At 34.7% G+C, this 14,491-nt stretch overlaps 1 protein-coding gene across 4 annotated transcripts in view; it reads left to right on the top strand.

Moving 5' to 3' along the window:
• TMEM196 (transmembrane protein 196) overlaps window positions 1-14,491 on the top strand; it is a 265,704-nt gene that overhangs the window by 34,726 nt on the left and 216,487 nt on the right. For 2 of the 4 annotated variants that reach the window (XM_068550532.1, XM_068550531.1), the window contains exon 1: window positions 4,995-5,199. The gene's annotated coding sequence lies outside the window, so the exon portion shown is untranslated. Of the gene's footprint in view, window positions 1-4,664; window positions 4,695-4,994; window positions 5,200-14,491 lie in introns of those variants that run through there. The other 2 variants (XM_068550530.1, XM_068550529.1) reach the window with 2 other exon arrangements.

The raw sequence follows: 14,491 nt of genomic DNA on the forward strand, positions 1-14,491 counted from the left end.
ATTAGAACTATATGGACACATTGGCTTCGAAATCCTACTTTTAGAATTTAACCTACAGAAATGAAAGCACCAGTATGCAATATTCATATGTAATGTTACTTCAACTTTGTTTATAGAGGCAAAAATTGAAGGAAGAAGAGAAGGAGGAAGGAAATGTTGTGATGATGCAAACATCATTTATAATATGGTCCCATTAATGTAGATTCATGTGAATGCATGAAGAGATTCATGAAAAGACTATCACAAAATATTAATGGTGGTTATCTCAGGGCACTGGATTTCCTTTATGTTTTACTTTATCCTTTTATGTATTGTTGAAAGCTTGGCAACAGACATGCATTGTAAAAACATAAAATAAAAATAATAAATCCATTTTTCCTTGTGGAAAAATAAGGAAAAAACCAAAAAAGGTGAATATTTTATCAGGCCTATTTTTGCTATGTTGATGTGCAGTAAGTTTAATTCTGTTCGGCCCTTTGTATAATTAAAACTGGATCTAATCTTATAAAATGAGTAAGCAACCTTTAACTTGATTAACAAATACAGTCATCAATCACCTTTCAAGGTCAAAAAGAACAGAAACAAAATTTTTAAAGTAGTTGCATACCTAGTGATGGTTTTACTTATTTGACAAAGAAAAAGCTACTTCAGAAAGGAGGTTACAGTCACATTCTTTGGCATCCACATAGCCATTGATAAATTCATTCATCAATTCAAATTTAACCTCCGTTATACTGTAAGTGCCATAAAGACAAAGGCTTCATTTGTCTTATTCTCGGTCTTTTGCCCGGTATCTAGCACAGTGGCTGCCTCATCATAGAAGTTCAATCAGTATTTACTAAAGGAGTGAATATATTCACACATTCATACAAGACATAATTTTGTGCTTTTGTTATTCTTTTGTTATTTAATATTCATTCTAAATTCCTCCCACAAGTATTTGTTTAGTAATTACAATGTTCAGAGGAACTAAAAATAAATATTAGAGTTAGTAATAAGAACAAATGCTAAATTAATATTTCTGTGTGTCATGTTGTTCTAAAGGGTTTATATATATTCACTCATTTAATCCTCTCAGCCAACGAATATTACTCCCATTTTACAGATGGTAACACTGAAGGACTTAATTTGTATAAGTTTCCATAGCTACTGAGTTGCAGATGCTGGGTTTAAGTCCAGGTGGTCTAGCTCCAGAGTCCAGCTTTCCCTACAGTCATGTATCTCATCTCTGACAATATAGAAATGTCAACAATTCAAGATCAACTCATTGATAACCGATACACCTAATTTTCTCTGCTGAGATGTGTTTCATTTCCTACTTAGGTAGCACCAGAGCTGTGCAGTGCATGGAGGTGGTTAGTTTGGGCAGGGTACAGAACTGATGTGAACAATATGCCATGGAAACCAGATGTGTAAAGATAATTAACAAGAGAAAAACCAAATGATGCCATGAATCTAGGGAGGCAAAGGGCAAAAGCCAGAACAGAAGGCCAGAGGACAGGTGTGAGGATAGATTTGTGAGGACGAAGATTGACTGTGGTCAGGAGGAGCAGGCAAACATGTAGGTCCATGTACACATAAATGCAAATCAGAATAATGAGAGAAAGAAAGAGCTCAGCCCAGGAAGTTTGCTGGGACTTAAGTATCGGTTCAGGGTGATAGCAAGAACGAGAACAGCAGGAGACTGGCGATAGGTGTACGGGTCCAGCAGCAACAAAGAGACTGATGCAGAACCAAAGGTTTTCTGAGGTACAACATACTGTACCCATTTAGCCCCAGGTAACAATTGGCTTTGGCGGGCAAGTAGGTTTGAGAGAGAAGGTGGCACTGTCAACAACACTAGGATGGAGTACAGAATTGAGGAAACAGCAAGCAAAGCGTGTTGTTCTGTAGATTTAATTTTTGTTCATTTTTATTTTTTAAATATTTACTGAGTAATATGTGTTCACTGATAAGCAAAAAAGAGTGAAGAAATGTCACAATACCACCACTCAAAGATATTACTGTTAAAAAGTAGCATGAAATTTTGTGTGTTTAAAAAAAAAAAATGCTCTGAAAACTTTTCAAACGCACAAAAGTAGAAGGATGAGTGTGATGCACTGTCATGAACCCATCACTCAGCTTCAGCATGCCACCATTCTTGTTCTTCTGTCCCCTCCCACATTTTAATACGTTCACACACACAGAAACAGAAAAGCCTGTCATGCCACTCAAATGTCATAAATGCCCTTTTTCTTAATACTGTAATCGTCAATAAATTGCCATGTTAATAAAAATAAATTTAAATGATTATTTTTTTCTAGCTTCATAACCCTGTAGTCTTTGGATATATCATGAATAACCACATTTATTTATGCTTAGTTTGTTCCCAGTCTTAAAAAAAAAAATGCTGCCTCGATATATACACATATATATGTACACACACAATATATATATTATATACATATACACACATAATAAAGCACTTACCTTTCTGCATATATATATGCAAGATATATATGTATATGTGTATATATATATGTATATGTGTGTGTGTGTATATATATACATATATATATATATATAACATTTGTACACTATTCCAATTATGTCCTTAGAATAAACTATTAGACATGAAAATTTCTAGGTCAAAGAGTAAGTCTATTTTTAAGTGTTTTTATATTTATTATCAAATAACACTCCAGAAATTTCCTACTGTTTTACGCTCTTAGCAACAGTGTATAGATATGCATATATTTCAGTTGCCTCGGTAATACTGAGTAATTGAAACTCTTTGTAATTTTTTCAAGTTGATTATTTTAGGAGGTATCGTTGTATAGCTGTATAATTCTTTGAATATTACTAATATTAGATATTTTAGTGTTTATAAGCCAAGACACACTTGCCAAAAGTAAAAGGCTGATTTCATAAACTACACATTTCTTTTTTTCGTATATTGATTAACCTTATATGTGTATTTTTCTAGATATATTTCCCAAAGAAAAAATCTGCATTCCAAAAATAATATATGTAATAGTGTATTTAATTTTCTGAGAAGGTATAGATTGCTTTAAAGGAGATTGCTAGTAAATTAGATTAACTATATTTAGCATTCAATTCCAAAACCATTGAGGTTTATATCCATTAAATATGAATTTGTACCTGAATACATTTTGTTGCTCTGTATTGTTGTCACTTCATGATTGGCTGTTTTCCATTTTAGAAGGTTTAGTATTTGAGTAGGTCAGATAATGGTTTGATAGCTTACAAAACTTTAGAAACCAGCCACTGAAGCACTAAGTAAATTACATCTATATATATAACCTCATTTCAAAAAATAAGACTATGTGATAGTAAAATGAAGTATATAAAATATCATTTGGTCTAATGACTGTGTTTTTATTTTTCCAAAGATAATTTATCCGTGACAGTTAATGCTTTGAAAAGCTTTGCTGTCAAAGTCAATTGGTGGAGGGGGAGTCAGCATGCTCAAATATTTTTCTGAATAATAAAAATGCCCAAAATAGAATCTAGCAATGAAAGTCAACAGGGAGTGATGGAAAGAGGGGAATCTAGGCAAATTGTTTTATATTTTGCGTAACTGAAGAGCCAGATGGTTTAACTGGATTTTTATTTTCAGAACCACCCACTGCAGCATTTTAACTAAGTCTCAAGTCAAATACGGTACAGTACTGCCAAATTGAGTTTAACAGTGTAGACCAGAGCCCATTACCTTATCCAGGCATTCCCAGGTTCCTTTTCCTTGTGGTGCTGCCAGACCGATCTGCCCTCTTTATACTGGTTTAGGAACAATTTTACACTAACTCACTACCTCTTCCAGGTAGAGATGAGATAAAGCAATAGGTATGGCACATGCTCAGGAAATGTTCACGGTTCTGCTTTTGGCTTTTCTTGTCTAATATCAATCTGGCAGTAATATTTAATCAGTCTTATCCAGTTGTCATTTTTGTTCCATTTTGAAGAATCTTATAATGACCATCTTGCTCATCAAAGAGAAGCAAGAAAATTGATCCAACATGTCAAACATACACTAGTGTCATATTTCACTGTTCAATTTCAGGGAATATTTGCTCTCATATTGTTTTTAATCGTCAATTTAAATCAGTAACCTAAATTAAAGCATATAAATTTTGTAAAACATATTGCTTACAAAACTTTTATTTTCTTGCTGTTGTCTTTTTAAGGTCTTCACTTGATACACCAAAAGAATTCAATCGTCCCTTTCCTAGTTTTAAAAATTTCTGCTATTTCTTTTTTTCACTTTTTGCATCCCGTTTATCCCTATCTTTAACATGCTTAAATTCTGGCAAAGAATCGGAAGCTAAATGGCCAAATTCCTCAGGAAAGTCTGTACTTTTGGTATTTCCTGACCAACAAAAAACATGTTGGACCATGAGTCTAGCCAGAAAAAAACAAATAGCTGTTGAAAATGATCCAGTCCAATTTTGTAGGTCCAGTCTAGAAAGGGATTTTGAGCTTCAGGTTAATATCCAAACTTTGTATGTCAGAATGAAAGCAAATCTACTAGGGTTTGATCATCATCAGTTAAACCCAGAGAGCTGACTGGTGAAATATATGCATACTTTCATTCCAAATGGCTAACACTAAATGTTTTTATGAGGTTGAGTCACTTTTCTAAAGAATGTTGCAGTAAACCAGTTTTATGTCAGAACATCATGAAGGAATGGACTTTGGTATCTGCTCGTTTGGGCTTCTATCTCTTCTCATATCTACTTTAAGGAATCTAGATTAGATTTGTCCTACTAGCTTCTCTGCTTCCATCTTCTTTTTATAGTTCATTGGCTGCTTGAGTCCCTGGCTCAATTGGGAGCATCAGACAACACTACCCTGCTCTGGCCTCCCCGTTTGGGTACCTTCCAGTGTAGCCAAATTCCCCCTGGAATACAACTGTAACAGCATTAAACACGTCAGGCTTGGAATAATTTTGCTGACTCAGTTCAGAATTGGATTGAATGAAACATAGCTGCTATTAACAAAATATTTTATGTTCTATTACACTTAGGGATGAGAACAATGCAAAAACACAGGAGCTTAGACTAACCATGTGTATCATTTTACATACAGGAAGAAGAACCCTTTGAGCCTGAGATACTGGTGTGCCTAAATCATAAAGGAATTAGCTTTTGGCTTCTGAGTATCAGCCCGGGCACTGCACTGCATCATCCTGTTGAACAGAAGGTAAGTGTGACAATTTCATCTCCTGATAATTCAGCCGTGAATTACTTTAAGCACATTTTTTAGTTCTGTATATTCAGAAAAAAACATTTTTTTTCAAACTTATATTTGGCTATATCTAACTTTTAAGAGGAGCAATCATGAAAAATCAAGTGGGATAACCCTGGGTTACAAACTTACTGGTTAAGAAATTAGGCTGTGAAGTAACAGAATTGAAATTAATATGCCATTTCCACCACGTGCTAGCTGTGTGATTTGGGCCAAATTACTTAATCTCTCTTAATTTCAATTTATCTATTGACAAAATGAGTATAGCAGTAGAACTTAATTGTTGTGAGTATTAAAGAAAGTAATCCATCTGAAGACTCAAGAGCATGGCATTATGTGCTATGTAAGGGATCACTATCAGTTTTAGTAGAGTTTATAGGGTGGGGGAATTGGAATGAATCACAATTAACTTATCTTACTCCACCATCTTGGCCTCCATGTGCCATCCCTGGTTTCATTAGACACACGTGAATTGTCATCGGTGGGTCCTGAACTGTAGTTTTGTAAGTCTCTTAACTTGGATCTTTCATTCTAATTCAGTTTGTTGAGAATACTTTAAACTTTTATGTAACACCTCAGAATGCTGTCAAATGCTTCAAGTTCTCACTTTCTTTTGGAGCTTGCCAGTATTTGGTGAGCATGCTCTTTGTTTCTTTCTTTTTCTTTTTCTTTCCAGAATGTGTCTTCTCCTTCTATGGGATCAATCTCTTATACTTATTGTTACATTCTTTTCTTTCTCCTTTTCCTGTCATCATTCTCTATCCTTTATTCTCTTGGTGAAAGTTTAAGTTCCCTTCCTCCTTCTCAGAGTCATATAACTTCATCCTTCCTTTCCAATATAATTCTATGCACTGTATTTAAAATTTTTCATTTTCTGCAATAAATCTTATTAAACACTTCTTAATTCTCTTCATCTTCTCCCTGACTATGGCTATTAGCTAGAAAGAAGTTCTTATTCTCAAAAGGAAAAAGACAGCATATCTCACAAACTATAGACTAATAACTTTATCTCAGCAAGATTCTAGAGTACATTTTAAACGAATAGTTTTTGAGCACCCAGGGAAGAAACAATCATGAAGTATCAGCATGTATTCATTTAGAACAAGTCATGATGGGTATAGTTTATTTCTTTCCTTGATAGGATTACTAAACAGATGGTCAGTAAATATATTAAGCATGACGTATCTAGGCTTCAGCAAGTGATTTAGAAAGATTTCTTGAAGAGTTCTTTTTTTTAAAAAAACACTACTTTTTAGAGCAGTTTAGGTTTACAATAAAGTTGAGAGAAAGGTACAGGATTTCTCATTCCCTGCTTATAGACATAAAAATCCTCCCCCCTTATCAATATCACTCACCAGAATGGTACATTTTTTACCAAGGATGATCCCACATTGACAAATCATAATCACTCAGTGCATAGTTTACCTTTAAGTTCACTCTTGGTGTCCTACATTCTTTGGGCAAATGTACAATGACATATATCCATAATCATATATCATACAAAGCATTTTCACTGCCCAAAATATTCTCTGTGCTCTGATTGTTCATCTCCACTGTGTCCCTCCACCCTCCCCCAATCCCCCACTGGCAAACACTAATCTTTTTATTACCTCCACAATTCTTACTTTTCCAGAATCTTATATAATTGGAAACATACAGTATGTAGCTTTTTAAGATTGGCCTCTTTCACTTAGTAATACGTATTTATGTTTCTTTCATGTCATTTCATAGCTTGATAGGTCATTTCTTTTTAGTGTTGAATAATATTCCATTGTTTAGCTGTATCACAGTTTATTCATCCATTCAGGTACTGAAGGATTTGGTTGCTTCCGAGTTTAGACAATTATAAGTGAAGCTTCTATAAACATCTGTGTGCAGGTTTTTGTGTGGACAAAAGTTTTCAGTTCCTTTGAGTAAATACCAGAGCACAATTGCTGAATCATATGGTAAGAATATATTTACTTTTGTAAGCAACTTCCAAGTGTCTTCTGAAACGGCTGTACCATTTTGCATTCCCACCAACATTATATGAGAGCTCCTGTTGCTCCACATCCTTGTCAGCATTTGGTGTTGTCAGTGTTCTGGATATGCCCATGCTAGTAGTTGTATCTCATTGTTATTTCATTGTTGTTTTAATTTTCATTTCTCTGGTGACTTATGATATGGAGCACCTATTTATATGCTTATTTGCCATCTGGGTATCTTTTTTTGGTGAAGAGTTTGTTAAGGTCTTTGGCCCATTTTTTTTTTTTCCTTTAGCATGGCCCATTTTTTAAGTGGGTTGTTTGTTTTCATATTGTTGAATTTTAAGATTTCTTTATATATGTTGGATAACAGTTTTTTAATCAGATGTGTCTTTTGAAAGTATTTTCTCCCAATCTGTGACTTGTCTTTTCATTCTCTTAATATTCTCTCACAGAGCAGAAGTTTTACATTTTAATGAAGTCCAAATTACCAATTATTTCTTTCATGCGTTGTATATTTGGTGTTTTATCTAAAAAGACATCACCATAGCCAAGGTCATCTAGGTTTTCTATTATGTTGTCTTCTAGGAGTTTAACATTTTTGTGTTTTACAGTTAGGTCTATGATCCACTTCGAGTTAATTTTTGTGAAGGGTTTAAGGTCTGTGTCTAGATTTATTTTTTTGCAGGTGGATTTCCAGTTGTTCCAATACCACTTGTTGAAGAGATTTTCTTTGCTCCATTGTGTTGCCTTTGGTGTTTTGTCAAGGACCAGTAGACTATATTTATGTAGGTCTATTTTGGGGCTCTCTATTCTGTTTCATTGATTTGTCTGTTCTTTCATCAATACCACACTGTCTTGAATACCATAGTTTTTAAGTAAGTCTTGAAATCAGGTAGTATCAGTCCTCCAATTTTCTTCTTCTCCTTCAGTATTGTGTTGGCTATTCTGGCCTCTCCATCTAAACTTGAGAATTAGTTTATAGATATTAGAAAGTAATTCAGATTATTTATAGATCATTGGAAAATCCAACCAGAGAATTACGTAAATTTGACATCTTTAAAATAACTGGAAACAGATTCATGAAATCCTTTCTGAACCTTGAATCAGTTCTGCAAGGTTGTAAAATATGCAGTCAACACACAAAAGTCAGTTGTGTTTCTATACATAAGAAATGAAAAAAAGGATGTAGAGTTGGAGAGAAAGAAGTAAACGTATACATATGTGCTTAACTGATTTTTGACAAGTGCCAAGATCATGAGCAGTTAAAAAAGTTTCTTCAACATGTGATGCTGGGACAACTGTATATCCACATACAAAACAATGAAGTTAGGTCCTTACCTCACACCGTATAAAAAATTAACTCAAAAAAGTTGAGTAAGCTAAATATAAGTGATAAAATTATAAAACTCTTATACGAAAACATAGGGGTAAATCTCCATGGCCTTGCATCTGGTAATGAATTCTTAGCTGTGACAACAAAAGTAAAAATATATTGGATTTTATCAAAATTAAAAACTTTTGTGCATCAAGGGCACTATCAAGAAAATGAGAACACAAGCTAACACAACATTGTGAATAAACTATACTTGAATAAAATGTTGTTTGTTTTGGGAAAAAAAGAAAGTACAAACACAACCTACAGAATGAGATAAAATATTTGTGAGCCATATATCTGATAATGGTCAGGAATCCAAAATATATAAAGACTTCCTACAGCACAACAAAAAATTAAACCACCCAATTTAAAAATGGGAAAAGAACTTAAATAGACGTCTATACAAAGAAGATATAGATGCCCAATAAGCACATGAAAAGATTCTCAGCATCATTAGTCATTAAAGAAATGCAAATCAAAACTATAATGAGATACAACTTCACATCCACAAGGATGGCTACAATAAGTATACAAGAGAAATAACAAGTGTTGACAAGGATGTGGAGAAATTGGAACCCTGTACGTTGGTGTTGGGAATGCAAAGTGGTTCATCCGTGGAAAACAGTTTTGTGGTTCCTCAGCAAGTTAAATACAGAATAACCATGTAATCCAGCATATTCCACTTCTCGATATATGTCCAAAAGAATTAAAAACATATACGCAAACAGGTTTTTGAACATGAATGTTCATGTACCATTCACAATAGCCAAAATGTTGGAAACAACCCAAATGTCCATCAATGGATAAATGGAAAAAAAATTGTGGTGTATATCTATATATCAATACACAATGGAATATTATTCAGTTGTAAAAATAAAAATGAAGTACTGATACATTGTAAAATGTGGATATACCTAGAAAACTTTATGCTAAGTGGAAGAATCGAGACACAAAATGTCACATATTGTAAGATTCCACTTATATGAAATGTCCAGAAGAGATAAATCTGTATAAACAGTGAGCAGATTGGTGGTTGCCAAGGTCTGAAATGGGGGAGAAGGGTCAAATGGGGAATAATTGCTTAATGTGTATAAGGTTTTATTTTGGAGTAATGGAAATATTTTGGCACTAGATAAAGGTAGTGGTTGCACAACATTGTGGATGTACTAAATGTCACTGAATTGTTCATTTTAAAACAATTTTATGTTACCTGATTTCACCTCAATAAAAAAATAAAATTTAAACTAACAAAATGGAGTTACAGTCATCCCTCAGTATCTTTGTGAGATTCTTTCCAGGAAACCCCTTTGATACCAAAATCCAAGGATGTTCAAGTTCCTTATATAAAAGGGCATAGTATTTGCATGTAGCCTATGCACATTCCGTATACTTTAAATCATCTCTAGATTATTATAATACCTAATACAATGTAAATGCTATGCAAATAGTTGGTGGTGTGTGTCAAATTCAAGTTTTGCCTTTTGAAATTTTCTGGAATTTTTTTCCCAATATTTTTGATTGGTGGTTGGTTGAATCCGAGGATGTGGAATCCAAGAATTCAGAGGGCCAACTGTGTACTCATTTTACACTAGGACTTCCATTGCAATGTTGAATGGCATTGGTGAGTGGGGATATTTTTGCCTTTTTCCTGATATGAAGGGGGTTAAGCATCCAGTTTCCCATTATTAAATATCATGTTACCTATAGATTTTTTGTAGAAATTCTTTTTCAAGTTGACATCGTTATTGGAGTATAATTGCTTTACAATGGTGTGTTAGTTTCTGCTTTATAACAAAGTGAATCAGCTACACATATACATATATCCCCATATCTCTTCCCTCTTGTGTCTCCCTCCCTCCCACCCTCCCTATCCCACCCCTCTAGGTGGTCACAAAGCACCGAGCTGATCTCCCTGTGCTATGCGTCTGCTTCCCACTAGCTATCTATTTTATATTTGGTAGTGTATATATGTCCATGCCACTCTCTCACTTTGTCCCAGCTTACCCTTCCCCCTCCCCATATCCTCAAGTCCATTCTCCAGTAGGTCTGCGTCTTTATTCCCGTCTTGCCCCTAGGTTCTTCATGACCTTTTTTTTTTTTTTTCTTAGATTCCATATATATGTGTTAGCATATGGTATTTGTTTTTCTCTTTCTGACTTCCTTCACTCTGTGTGACAGACTCTAAGTCCATCCACCTCACTACAAATAACTCAATTTCATTTCTGTTTATGACTGAGTAATATTCCATTGTATATATGTGCCACATTCATCTGTTGATGGACACTTAGGTTGCTTCCATGTCCGGGCTATTGGAAATAGAGCTGCAGTGAACATTGTGCTACATGACTTTTTTGGATTATCGTTTTCTCAGGGTATATGCCCAGTAGTGGGATTGCTGGGTCATATGGTAGTTCTATTTTTAGTTTCTTAAGGAACCTCCATACTGTTCTCCATAGTGGCTGTATCAATTTACGTTCCCACCAACAGTGCAAGACGGTTCCCTTTTCTCCACACCCTCTCCAGCATTTATTGTTTGTAGATTTTTTGATGGTGGCCATTCTGACCAGTGTGAGATGATACCTCATTGTAGTTTTGATTTGCATTTCTCTAATGATTAATGATGTTGAGCATTCTTTCATGTGTTTGTTGGCAATCTGTATATCTTCTTTGGAGAAATGTCTATTTAGGTCTTCTGCCCATTTTTGGATTGGGTTGTTTGTTTTTTTGATATTGAGATGCATGAGCTGCTTGTAAATTTTGGAGATTAATCCTTTGTTAGTTGCTTCATTTGCAAATATTTTCTCCCATTCTGAGGGTTGTCTTTTTGTCTTATGGTTTCCTTTGCTGTGCAAAAGCTTTTAAGTTTCATTAGGTCCCATTTGTTTAGTTTTGTTTTTATTTCCATTTCTCTAGGAGGTGGGTCAAAAAGGATCTTGCTGTGATTTATGTCATAGAGTGTTCTGCCTATGTTTTCCTGTAAGAGTTTGATGGTATCTGCCCTTACATTTAGGTCTCTAATCCATTTTGAGTTTATTTTTGTGTATGGTGTTAGGGAGTGTTCTAATTTCATTCTTTTACAAGTAGCTGTCCAGTATTCCCAGCACCACTTATTGAAGAGGCTGTCTTTTCTCCACTGTATAGTCTTGCCTCCTTTATCAAAGATAAGGTGAGCGTATGTGCATGGGTTTAACTCTGGGCTTTCTATCCTGTACCATTGATCCATATTTCTGTTTTTGTGCCAGTACCATACTGTCTTGATGACTGTAGCTTTGTAGTATAGTCTGAAGTCAGGGAGACTGATTCCTCCAGCTCCGTTTTGCTTTCTCAAGATTGCTTTGGCTATTCGGGGTCTTTTGTGTCTCCATACAAATTGTGAAATTTTTTGTTCTAGTTCTGTGAAAAATGCCAGTGGTAGTTTGATAGGGATTGCATTGAATCTGTAGATTGCTTTGGGTAGTAGAGTCATTTTCACAATGTTGAGTCTTCCAATCCATGAACATGGTATATCTCTCCAACTATTTGTATCATCTCTAATTTCTTTCATCAGTGTCTCATAATTTTCTGCATACAGGTCTTCTGTCTCCTTAGGTAGGTTTATTCCTAGATATTTTATTCTTTTTGTTGCAATGGTAAACGGGAGTGTTTTCTTAATTTCACTTTCAGATTTTTCTTCATTAGTGTATGGGAATGCAAGAGATTTCTGTGCATTAATTTTGTATCCTGCTACTTTACCAAATTCATTGATTAGCTCTAGTAGTTTTCTGGTAGCATCTTTAGGATTCTCTATGTATAGTATCATGTCATCTGCAAACAGTGACAGCTTTACTTCTTCTTTTCTGATTTGGATTCCTTTTATTTCTTTTTCTTCTCTGATTGCTGTGGCTAATACTTCCAAAACTATGTTGAATAATAGTGGTGAGAGTGGGCAACCTTGTCTTGTTCCTGATCTTAGAGGAAATGGTTTCAGTTTTTCACCATTGAGGACGATGTTGGCTGTGGGTTTGTCATATATGGCCTTTATTATGTTGAGGAAAGTTCCCTCTATGCCTACTTTCTGGAGGGTTTTTGTCATAAATGGTTGTTGAATTTTGTCGAAAGCTTCCTCTGCATCTATTGAGATGATCATATGGTTTTTCTCCTTCAATTTGTTAATATGGTGTATCACATTGATTGATTTGCGTATATTGAAGAATCCTTGCATTCCTGGGATAAACCCCACTTGATGATGGTGTATGATCCTTTTAATGTGCTGTTGGATTCTGTTTGCTGGTATTTTGTTGAGGATTTTTGCATCTAGGTTCATCAGTGATATTGGCCTGTACCTTTCTTTCTTTGTGACATCTTTGTCTGGTTTTGGTATCAGGGTAATGGTGGCCTCTTAGAATGAGTTTGGGAGTGTTCCTCCCGCTGCTATATTTTGGAAGAGTTTGAGAAGGGTAGGTGTTAGCTCTTCTCTAAATGTTTGATAGTATTCGCCTGTGAAGCCATCTGGTCCTGGGCTTTTGTTTATTGGAAGATTTTTAATCACAGTTTCAATTTCAGTGATTGTGATTGGTCTGTTCATATTTTCTATTTCTTCCTGGTTCAGTCTCGGAACATTGTGCATTTCTAAGAGTTTGTCCATTTCTTCCAGGTTGTCCGTTTTATTGTCATATAGTTGCTTGTAGTAATCTCTCATGATCCTTTGTATTTCTGCAGTGTCACTTGTTACTTCTCCTTTTTCATTTCTGATTCTATTGATTTGAGTCTTCTCCCTGTTTTTCTACATGAGTCTGGCTAATGGTTTATACTTTGTGTTTATCTTCTCAAAGAACCAGCTTTTAGTTTTATTGATCTTTTCTATCGTTTTCTTCATTTCTTTTTCATTTATTTCTGATCTGATCATTATGATTTCTTTCCTTCTGCTAACTTTGGGGTTTTTTTGTTCTTCTTTCTTTAATTGCTTTAGGTATAAGGTTAGGTTGTTTATTTGAGATGTTTCTTGTTTCTTAAGGTAAGATTTTATTGCTATAAACTTCCCTCTTAGAACTGCTTTTGCTGCATCCCATAGGTTTTGGGTCGTCGTGTTTTCATTGTCATTTGTTTCTAGGTCTTATTTGATTTCCTCTTTGATTTCTTCAGTGATCTCTTGGTTATTAAGTAGTGTATTGTTTAACCTGCATGTGTTTGTATTTTTTACAGATCTTTTCCTGTAATTGATATCTAGTCTCATAGAGTTGTAGTCAGAAAAGATACTTGATAGGATTTCAACTTTCTTAAATTTACTAAGGCTTGATTTGTGACCCAAGATATGATCTATCCTGGAGAATGTTCCATGAGCATTTGAGAAGAAAGTGTATTCTGTTGTTTTTAGATGGAATGTCCTACCAATATCAATTAAGTCCGTCTTGTTAATGTATCATTTAAAGCTTGTGTTTCCTTATTTATTTTCATTTTGGATGATCTGTCCATTGGTGAAAGTGAGGTGTTAAAGTCCCCTACTATGATTGTGTTACTGTCCATTTCCCCTGTTATGGCTGTTAGTATTTGCCTTATGTATTGAGATGCTCCTATGTTGGGTGCATAAATATTTACAATTGTTATATCTTCTTCTTGGATTGATCCCTTGATCATTATGTAGAGTCCTTCTTTGTCTCTTATGATAGTCTTTAATGTTGATTTTTTCTGATATGAGAATTGCTACCCCAGCTTTCTTTTGATTTCCATTTGCATGGAATATCTTTTTCCATCCCCTCACTTTCAGTCTGTATGTGTCCCTAGGTCTGAAGTGGGTCTCTTGTAGACAGCATATATATGGGTCTTGTTTTTGTATCCTTTCAGCCAGTCTATGTCTTTTGGTTGGAGCATTTAATCCATTTCATTTTAGGTAATTATTGGTATGTATGTTCCTATTACCATTTTCTTA

The sequence above is a fragment of the Eschrichtius robustus genome, chromosome 8, assembly GCF_028021215.1.
Source record: "Eschrichtius robustus isolate mEscRob2 chromosome 8, mEscRob2.pri, whole genome shotgun sequence".
Classification (NCBI taxonomy): domain Eukaryota; kingdom Metazoa; phylum Chordata; class Mammalia; order Artiodactyla; family Eschrichtiidae; genus Eschrichtius; species Eschrichtius robustus.